Here is a 10,587-nt window from a genome sequence, read left to right on the forward strand (position 1 = left end):
AGAGAGTACTGAAACAATACAATTCTGGTGATGCCAAGAGTAGAAAATGACATTCTGGTAAAAGCAGATCTAACTTACGGTATCTTAAATATGATGTGGACAATGTAGCTGGTATGATCTGTGAATAATATGTCTCTGGCCAGGATCACAGTTCCTGTTGGTTCATTCGTGCTCAAACAGAATGTCCTCAAGACCTGGCCCGAAACAGAAGAGCACACCACACCATTGAAACCCCCGGACTTGGACTTGAGGCGCCAAGTTCTACCTCTGAGTTATCGAGTAAGAGAAAGCCACCCTTTTGACAAGAGCTATGACCAAAAAGGCCAAAGTGATTCAAGACTATTGAGGCAATAATAGTGGTATTTTTTACCAAGATGGCAAAATGTAGAAGAGTAAGTTATAGAATGGCCAAATGAAAATGTGCGATACACATTGATCTTTCCAAGTTTAAACTGCAAGATCACTGCCATTGCATAGAATATATGATCTGCTTTCCAACCTGTATTGCTGGAAGTTTGCAGAGATAACCATCTTTTGCTCTGAAATAATGGAACTTCTGATTTTAGCACAAGGCTATTTCATAGGTACTTTCAGAGTCATTACTCAGAGACCTGGCTAACTGCCCCTTCAGTCTGGAGATGTGAATTAAATAAGAAACAATGCTGATAGCAGGCAGTAAATGCATGTTTTTTCCATTGCACTGACTGCCGTAAATAGGGGAAGAAAGAGATTAGAATACTATCAAAATTAACAGAACGCTATTTTCGTGTCAGCAGATAGAATTTCATGGAGTTTTTATAAATAATCCCAAACCGCTTTGAGTGGGGATGCTATTACAGATTGTTGAATCTGTACAGCTTGTCATTTGAGAATGAGGTCTATTTCGTATTCTTTTCTGCATGCCCACTGCCCTTCACGGTGGCTTTCTTAGAAACTTATCTCACTTATTAATGCACAAACAAATCTGAAGAGGTAAAGCAAACACTGAACTTTGGGTTGTTGTAAGATTCACAGTATTTTCTCTGTCTTCATTTCCCCTCTGCTTTCCCAACAACAATCAAATTTATTAGCTGATTTCATACGACAGACACTACTGTAAGTGATTTACATTTTAATTTATTGAATTCTCACAGTAACCCTAAGAGGTCAACAATAACCTTCACACAAGTGAGTAAACGAAGGTCCAGGAAAGTTGAGCAACCTGTCAGAGATAGCACAGCTATGGAATGACTGAACCGGGATGTAAACTAATGCAGCTCTGGGTCTGGAGCTGTGTTCGTAATTACTCCATTGTGCTGTTGAAGGCAAAAATGAGTTTAAAGGCAAATAATAAAACTGACGTGTCTCAAAAAGTTTTTTGGCACTTTCTGTATCTAAGCAGCTTTATTTATCTCTTGATTAATAATGCTTTTCACTGGGATCCACTTTATGAGCAACTAGGATTTCCATGCTTTTTCAAATAAATTTAAAATAAATCTCTTTCTTATAGCATTCAAATCTGAAAACTTTATTTTTATATGATTTTTATTTTTTCCATTATAGTTGATTTACAGTACTGCATCAATTTCTACTGTACAGCAAAGTGACCCCCCAATCATACATATACATATTCTTTTTCTTGCATTATCCTCCATCATGTTCCATCACAAGTGACTAGATATAGTCCCTTGTGCCATAGAGCAGGGTCTCATGGCTTATACACTTCAAATGCAATAGTTTGCATCTATTAACCCCAAACTCCCAGTCAATCCCACTCCCTTCCCCTCCTCCTCCCTCTTGGCAACCATGAGTCTGATCTGCAAGTCCATGAGTTTCTTTTCCGTGGAAAGCTTCATTTGTGCTATATATTAGATGCCAGATATAAGTAATCTCATATGGTATTTGTCTTTCTCTTTCTGATTTATGTCACTTAGTATGAGTCTTTAGTTCCATCCATGTTGCTGCAAATGGCATTATTTTGTTCTTTTTTAAGTGCTGAGTAGTATCCCATTGTGTATATATACCACATTTTCTTAATCAGTTCATCTGTTGATGGACATTTAGGTTGTTTTCTAGTCTTGGCTATTGTGAACAGTGCTGTGATGAACATAGGGGTGTGTGTATCTTTTTCAATGAAAGTTTTGTCTGGATATATGCCCAAGAGTAGGATTTCTGGATCATATGGTAGTTCTATATTTAGTTTTCTGAGGCACCTCCATGCTGTTTTCCATAGTGGTTGCATCAATTTACATTTCCACCAACAGTAGAAGGGTGCCCTTTTCTCCACACCATCTCCAGCATTTTTTATTTGTTGACTTGTTAATAATGACCATTCTGACTGGTTTGAGGTAGTACCTCATAGTAGTTTTGATTTGCATTTCTCTAATAATTAGTAATGTTGAACGTTTTTCATATGCTTGTTAGCCATCTGTATATCTTCTTTGAAGAAATGTCTATGCACATCTTTTGCCAATTTTTCAACTGGTTTTTTTTGGGGTTTTTTTTTTGCTGTTGAGATGTATAAATTGTTTGTATATTTTGGAGATTAAACCTTTGTCAGTTGCATCATTTGAAACTACTTTCTCCCATTCCATAGGTTGTCTTTTTTTTTCTTCTTTTTTTATGCTTTCCTTTGCTGTGCAAAACCTTGTCAGTTTGATTAGATCCTATTGGTTTATTTTTGCTTTTATTTCTATTGCCTTGGGAGACTCACCTAAAAACCATTTGTATACAGGCTGATGTCAGAGAATGTTTTTCCTATGTTCTCTTCTAGGAGTATGATGGTGTCTGCTCTTACGTTTAAGTCTTTAAGCCATTTTGAGTTTATTTTTGTGCATGGGTGAGGGTGTGTTCCAATTTCATTGATTTACATGAGGCTGTCCAGTTTTCCCAGCACCACTTGCTGAAGGAACTGTATTTTCCCCATTTTATCTTCTTGCCTACTTTGTTGAACATTAATTGACCATAGGTATCTGGGTTTATTTCCACATTCTCTATTCTATTCCATTGGTCTGTATGTCTCTTTTGGTACCAGTACCACACTGTTTTGAACATTGTAGCTTTGTAATATTGCCTGAGGTCTGGGAGAGTTATGCCTCCTACTTAGTTTTTGTTCCTCAGGATTGTTTTGGCAATTCTGGGTCTTTTTTTAGTCCATATAAATTTTTGAATTGTTTGTTCTAGTTCTATGAAAAATGTCATGGGTAATTTGGTAAGGATTGCACTGAATCTATAGATTGCTTTGGGTAGTATGGCCATTTAAACAATATTAACTTTTCCAACCCAGGAGCATGGAATATCTTTCCATTTCTTTGAATCCTGTTTAGTGTCCCTGATTGTTATATAGTTCTCAGTATTTAAGTCTTTCACCTCCTTGGTCAGGTTTATTCCTAGGTATTTGATTTTTTGGAGTGCAATTTTAAAAGATATTACATTTTTATATTCCTTTTCTAATGTTTCATTGTTAGTATATAGAAATGCAACTAACTTCTGAATATTAATATTATATCCTGCTTCTTTGCTGAATTCATTGATCAGTTTGAGTAGTTTTTGTGTGGAGTCCTTAGGGTTTTCTATGTATAGTATCATGTCATCTGCATACCGTGACAATTTTACCTCTTCTCTTCCATTTTGGATGCGTTTTATTTCTTTTGTTTGTCTGATTGCTGTGGCTAGGACTTCCAATAGTATGTGTTGAATTAAAGTGGTGAGAGTGGGCATTTTGTCTTGTTCCAGATTTTAGCAGGAAGGCTTTCAGCTTTTCTCTGTTGAGTATTGTGTTTGCTGTGGGTTTGCCATAAATGGCTTTTATTATGTTCAAGTATATTCCTTTAATACCCACTTTGGTAAGAGTTTTTGTCATGAATGGATGTTAAACTTTGTCAGATGCTTTTTCTGCATCTATTGAGATGTGGTTTTTGACTTTCCTTTTTTTAATTTGGTGTATTTCCTCTTTTAATTTGGTGTAATTTGATTGATTTGCATATGCTGAACTATCCTTGTGAACCTGGCATGAATCCCACTTGGTCATAGTGTATGATCTTTTTTATATGTTGTTGGATTCAGCTGGCTTTTTTTTTTTTAGGTTTACTTAGTTTATTTTAAAAATCGTAGAACTTTTCTTACAAAAAAGCATTACATTCTGCACACTTGTCTGAATAGATGCCAGGGATATATGGACTATTGTTATTTTTTTCCATGCCCTACCCCCACCAAATGTTACAGTGACCATAAAGCAAAATGTTCACAATAATTACTTGGGGGCAATTTTGTTAAACCACCAACAATGAACAAAAATTAAAATTCACTCATCTGCTGCTGTTCCAAAATTCCAACATTAGTTTTTGCACACCCTCCCACATACCCCAACCCTGTTTGTAAGAACTAAAACATTACATCTGGTGAACAGCAAAGACTTCACTACATTTCAAATGCAGAATACCTATGAAGCAGAGGAATGCTGACTTTTTAAACAGAAGCATATAAAACAAACAAACAAACAAACAAAAAACTGTAGGACTCCTTCAGTTCTTCACTAGCCTTAGAAAAACTTCCCAGAATACTGCTTCACACTGTTCTGCAGCAAATATTGTATATTCTCTATCTGGTCCTGTGTTCTTGTAATGGTAATGATCCAAGCTTTGGACCCTTCTAAAGGCTCATCAATTTTTTATTGAAGTTCCTGATTCATGAAGGATTTGTTTAATCCACTGACCACATTTGCCAATAACAGGTCCAGCCAAATCTTTGGGCGTATTTACTGGTGTAATAATAATAGGTCCACCAAGATCACCATATGAGCCACAATACCCCACATAGGAATAATCATATCCAGAGCCACCCTGTGGTTCATAAGCCATCTGCCACTCTGATGAGCTCCATGTATCCACTGAAGAATCCCAGGTTTCATCAGCACTTAAACCAACCATGAAACCACAGCAGTCTCCAGGTCTTCTTCTTCTGTCATAGGCCATTAGATCTCCTCCTCTAGGTGGTGGTGGTGGTGGTAGAAGAGGAAGATTCTGAGCACTGCTACCACCCCAGCCATCTCATCCAGGAAGAGATGGAGGAAGTCCTAGATAAGGGCTCAAATTATTATAATCCCTTCTAGATGGAGGCATGAGACGCCCTCCTCAACCAGGAGGCATTCTGTCAAAACCATCTTTTCCTTGCTTGGGAAATCCCATGGGACATCCACGGCGATCATCAAACATCATTGTAAAGCTACCATAATCATAGGTTTCATCATACAAATGGGGATGGTGAGGCTGAGCACCTCCTTTGATTGGTGGCTCTGACATGAGATCAAGGATGATCTTTATACACTCTACAACCCTGTCAGGTTTTGTTCCAATGAGAACGACTCTGTCAGTGGACTGAGGTCAACATTCCTGGAAAAGCTTGATTGTTGTCTCAGTGTTCTCTCGAAGTTCTTTGATTTTATCACCTTCGACCCCAATGATTCCTCCTTCCAGACCCTAATGGACCCAACAATCTCAACTCACAGTCAAAGTCACTTCCTTTATAGAGTTGGCAATTTTAGCATTCCATAGCATCAGATTCAAGCAGGAGCTGGCTGGTTGCAGTGAGTGATGGCAACTGCAGGCCCTCTTCTAAGGTAGGGATGATTTTCTTCAGAATTTCTCCAATTGTTTCAATATCAGCAATGATACTCAATACGCACTTGGTGGCACTGCTGTCTGGGACTGAAACACTGGCATTGTAGCCTGTAGGAGGGCCTTAATATTCTTGCCTCATATCCTAAACACTACCCCAGCAGTCTTGCTCTGAAGCAGGATACATAATTCAAACATCTCATCAGTGTTTTTAGATCTTTTTAAAGCTTGTTCCTCTTCTGTATCTTTAGCAAGGAGTTTACCAAATTTGCCATTGGTTTCAGTGTTGGGAAAGGTTTCCTCTGGTTGTTCAGTTTCCATTTTCTTGTATTAAACAGACACACCAATCAGTTACATATCCTTTCAGAGCAGAACTGAAGGGTTCTGGGCAAGACCAACTGACACTCTAGTGCTGCATTTGCCTCTAGGCTACAATAAGTGGGATGTAGGCAAGACATCAAGGTTGGTGCTGTGAAGAAACAGAGGATAACGGTGTCTGTGGTACTTTCACCTGGAGTGCCCTCCTCCTTTCTCTGAAAATGTAGATACCTCTGATAATGTGAGAGAACATCTCCCTTTTAAAGATAACATATTTAAGCAATAATTTGACCCATTCCCTTGGAAATACTAGTATAAAGGAATATAAAAGAGCAAAATATTTGAAGACATAATTAGATATATTTATTTATGTATTCATTGTATATGGCTAAAGTGCAGTTAAATATTTTTTATTGCAATGGAAAGGATAGTGCCTATTTTTATCATAAAGCCAAGCCCTGACTTGATGCACAGACCCTGATCAGCATGCTCTGGGTTACAATCACCTTCCCTTGGTGATACAGAGGTATCTGAAATCCCACTCCTTTTTCTAATTTTGAATTTCAATGGACATTAATTAAATTCAATTGAAAATCCTTACAGCACTTAACTTTCATTTTTTTTTTAAATCAACGTATGGGGAGTTCCCATTATGACTCAGCAGAAATGAATCTGACTAGTATCCATGAGAACTCTGGTTGGATCCCTGGCCTCACTCAGTGAGTTAAGGATACTACATTGCCACGAGCTGTGGTGTAGGTTGAAAATGGCTCAAATGTGGCTTTGCTGAGGCTGTGGCTAGGCCAGCGGCTACAGCCCTGATTTGACCCCTAGCCTGGGAACCTCCACATGCCATGGGGACTGCCCTAAAAAGACAAAAAAAAAGTTGAAGTATGGTTGATTTATAATGTGTTAATTTCACATGTACAGCAAAGTAATTCAGTTGTACATGAGTACACCAGTGCCTGGTGCATAGTAAACCCTAAAAATACACCAGCTATTTTAATAAATAACCCAGAGCATTTCTTTTGCCTATAAGGGTTGAAAAGAATGAGCAAACTAATTTTCAGTCAACAGGCCCAGGTAAACTCTAGGCAAACACAGAGGTTACTGACAAAAAAGAAATGGGGGATTTGGAAGGTTTATATAAATGCAGTAAGTGATTAATTTTCTTGACGTTATATGAAAAGCTTCGCAGAGGAGGGCATTTGGTATTTTATATTTGATAAGAATATGAAGAAGAAGAATTTAACAAATGGATAAGAAAAGAAAGGACAACTGGGATCTGGGTGGAAGGAACAGCATGAGGAACAGCCAAGAGAAGTGAAGGTTCTTGGCATCTTGTGGGAAAAGGAACAAAAGGATCTGACCAGAGGATAGAGATTGACAAGAGAGGAAACTGGCAAAATGTGGTCATGTTGTAAACATCCTCAAATGTCATACATGCTAAGTAAGAAGTTGAAAATGATCCTAAATACAATGTGGGAAAATATGAGGGTTTCAAACAAGAGGATGACAGGACTAGAAGTGCATTTTAGAAGCATCACCACAGCACAGATTGGATTATGAAAACCTGAGGATATAAATGTCCATTACCATCTGTGGTAATAATTTAGGTAAGATACAAAGAAGTAATATAGGAAGGTGAGAAGATAGATAAATAGATGATGAAATCACTTTAAAGCACAATTTCATAAAAAGAAGTGGGCAAGGAAGAGATGGAGGGAAGTTAATCTTTCCAAACAACACTTCCATTATCTGTTGGGGTGACTCTTAAAGGAGTTACCGAGAGGGACTGAGAGAAAGAGACAGAGAGAAGAAAGGAAGGAGAGTGTGAAGTAGGTGAGGGTGGGGGTTGGGGGAAGGAAGAGATGAATGCCAGTTTAGGGATTAATCCATGATTAATCATTGTGTGTGTGTGTGTGTGTGTGTGGTGTGGTGTGTACTGGAAAATAGTCAAGTTGCTATAGTTTTTAACATTTAAGAACAAAACTCAAAGAAATCAAAGATAATACATGCAGAATGCAGAAACAGGACATGAAGAAGAAATATGCTCCAATTTCACACACACACACAAAACCAAATATAGAAGATTCATGGATGAAGAGCACATACAGGAAATAGAAGGCGAGAGTTAAGGACAAGATAATAATTACACTGAAGACTCCTACAATCTAAAATGGTATCACAGACAGGATTTTTTTCTAGCAGATTTCAATACATTAAAAATAAAACAATCTAAAGCTAGAAATTAGAAAAATACTGTGAAACAGATGGGGAAAGGATAATTTTGTTTTAAATATGAGAAAATGAGGCTCAGAGAGGCACCATAGCTAATAAAGAGAACTCATACTCAAACTCCAATCTCCTTTCTTATAATTTGAGGGATCTTTTCCTTGTATCTTTATCTTATAGATGTAAAGTAAGATACTTACTGATCAGTGATAAGAGAATGGCCACTTACTGGATGAAGTGAAAAAGTGATACTAACAGAAAGCAATTCTACTTTCTCTTACCATTCCGTCAATGCTAGCTATTAATGACATGACCAGCAAAGTCTGATATTAACATTTTCAACTTTCTGCAAATTAAAGACATCTTTACCTCTCAGATGGGATCTATCTTAAGTGAAATATGCTGGTTTATTTTTTCTCTCCTATGGGCTCTAGTCTCTGGCCTCATCAGAATGTGGAAATGCAAATTCAATAGAGAGGTTAGGGATCAGCAAAGATGCCCTAAGGATTTTAATCTGGTCTTCTGGTTTTTCCTCTCTTAAGATGCATTTATAAATTTCTCAGAAATATCTTAATGGGAACTTCTTTTTTCTTTCTTTTTTTTTTTTTTTTTTTTTTCCTTTTTACAGCCGCACCTGTGGCATATGGAAGTTCCCAGGCCAGGAGTCAGATCCGAACTGCAGCTTCCCGCCTACGCCACAGCCACAGCAATGCCAGATCCAAGACACATCTGTGACCTATGCTGCAGCTTGCTGCAATGCAGGATCTTTAACCTACTGAGTGAGGCCGGGGATCAAAACCACATCCTCATGGATACTAGTCGGGTCCTTAACCCACTCAGCTACAGCAAGAACTCCTTAATAGGAACTTCTGATTACAGTATCATGGAGTTGGAAATGCCTCCTTTTACCTGCTTGGCAGCTTACAAAGTAAAGCACCTTCATCTTCACTTGAAAATCCACTCCTATTCTTTCTGAAGCATTCCCCTCATTCCTGGCAGGAAATACTCTTGAGTGGGGTCATCCCAAGATATCTTCCCCTTGCATCATTCCACCTCTGGTGCAATTGATCTTGGCTCCCAATGTTGCCTTTTAGCTATTGATAAACCAACCAGCCTGGAAATCAGGTACCTATCTCCCACATCACAGTGGTACATGCTATGCTCTGGGAGAGGTTCTCATGAAGCTTGGGGCACACCCTGAAACACCTTTCCACTCTTCCAGTGGGGCTGGGGGCTGTGGTATGTGGCTTCTAAGAAGAACCCCATTAAAGAACATGTCAGCTTCCCCTCTCCAGATTCTTGGGGGTCCTTCTAGTGTCTCAATCACAAAAATGCATACACATTTTACATTGAAAGCTGAAAGTTCTGTATTAGTTTTTTGTTGTTTGGTGCCAATTTCCCAAGGGGTGATGAACAGCCCAGTTTTCTGTCTTTAGGGGTGAGGGGCATCAGAGGAAAAGAAAATAATACATGCTGTTGGTATCTCATGTTTTAATCTACAACAAATTAACCCTTCACATACCATTTAATAGGAAAACTAGAAACCAAATAGGTACTTCATGTTTATCCAAATAGGTTATCTTGAGGCCAACCAGAGCAAACAGCAGTTTCATCCTGCACTTCCTCATTCAGAACTTCCTCTTGGCACCCTCTCCCTCTTCCACCATCCCTAGCCTTTCTCTGACTTCCATTCAGTCCGCTTTTCCTTTTTATGACAATTTTTCCCATATTTTTTCCACCCTCCTTCCTGAAAAGTGATTGCTCTAGAGGGTTCAGAGAGCTGCGGTCACTGCAGTTTAAACTGTTTCCCCAATACATGGCAGCGCATTTGTTTCACAGGTAGTTACATCACCTGAATTGGCTCAAAATCCAAGGAGAAATGTGCTATTCCTTCCACCATCTCAATCAGCAGCTTTTCTTGGGAAACCATGTCATCTTCACATACAATGGGTAGTTGCTCCCAATAAGAAAGCATAAAGTATACAAAACATTGAAATATTAACCTGAGAGCAATAAACTTGCTCACAAAATTACTTTCATATGGAATATGCACCCACATTCATAAATATGAGGTTATGCGGATTTTCACAGGAAAACATGTAACATGGGCTTTTAGTTATGGATAGCACTTATCCTAAAATACAGTAATGTGGATATAGAGGTTTTAATTTTTTTTTCTTTTTATAGCCACACCTACAGCACATGGAAGTTCTCAGGTTAGGAATCAAATTGGAGCCACAGCCACCATAACACGGGATCTAAGCTGCATCTGCAACCTAACTATGCCTCACTCCTTAACCCACTGAGTGAGGCCAGGGATAGAACCCGCATCCTAACAGAGACTATGTAAAGTCCTAAACCAGTTGAACCACAATGTGAGCTCCCAAGATTTCAATTTTTAAAAAATAAAGTCTGATCAAGGTGGCCCCCTATTAACAAG

General features: G+C 38.4%; 1 pseudogene; it reads right to left on the reverse strand.

The window, feature by feature from the left end:
- Positions 1 to 4,037: 4,037 nt before the first annotated feature.
- Positions 4,038 to 6,048, reverse strand: LOC125129227 (heterogeneous nuclear ribonucleoprotein K-like; annotated as a pseudogene).
- Positions 6,049 to 10,587: the final 4,539 nt, after the last annotated feature.

The sequence above is a fragment of the Phacochoerus africanus genome, chromosome 6, assembly GCF_016906955.1.
Source record: "Phacochoerus africanus isolate WHEZ1 chromosome 6, ROS_Pafr_v1, whole genome shotgun sequence".
Taxonomy (NCBI): domain Eukaryota; kingdom Metazoa; phylum Chordata; class Mammalia; order Artiodactyla; family Suidae; genus Phacochoerus; species Phacochoerus africanus.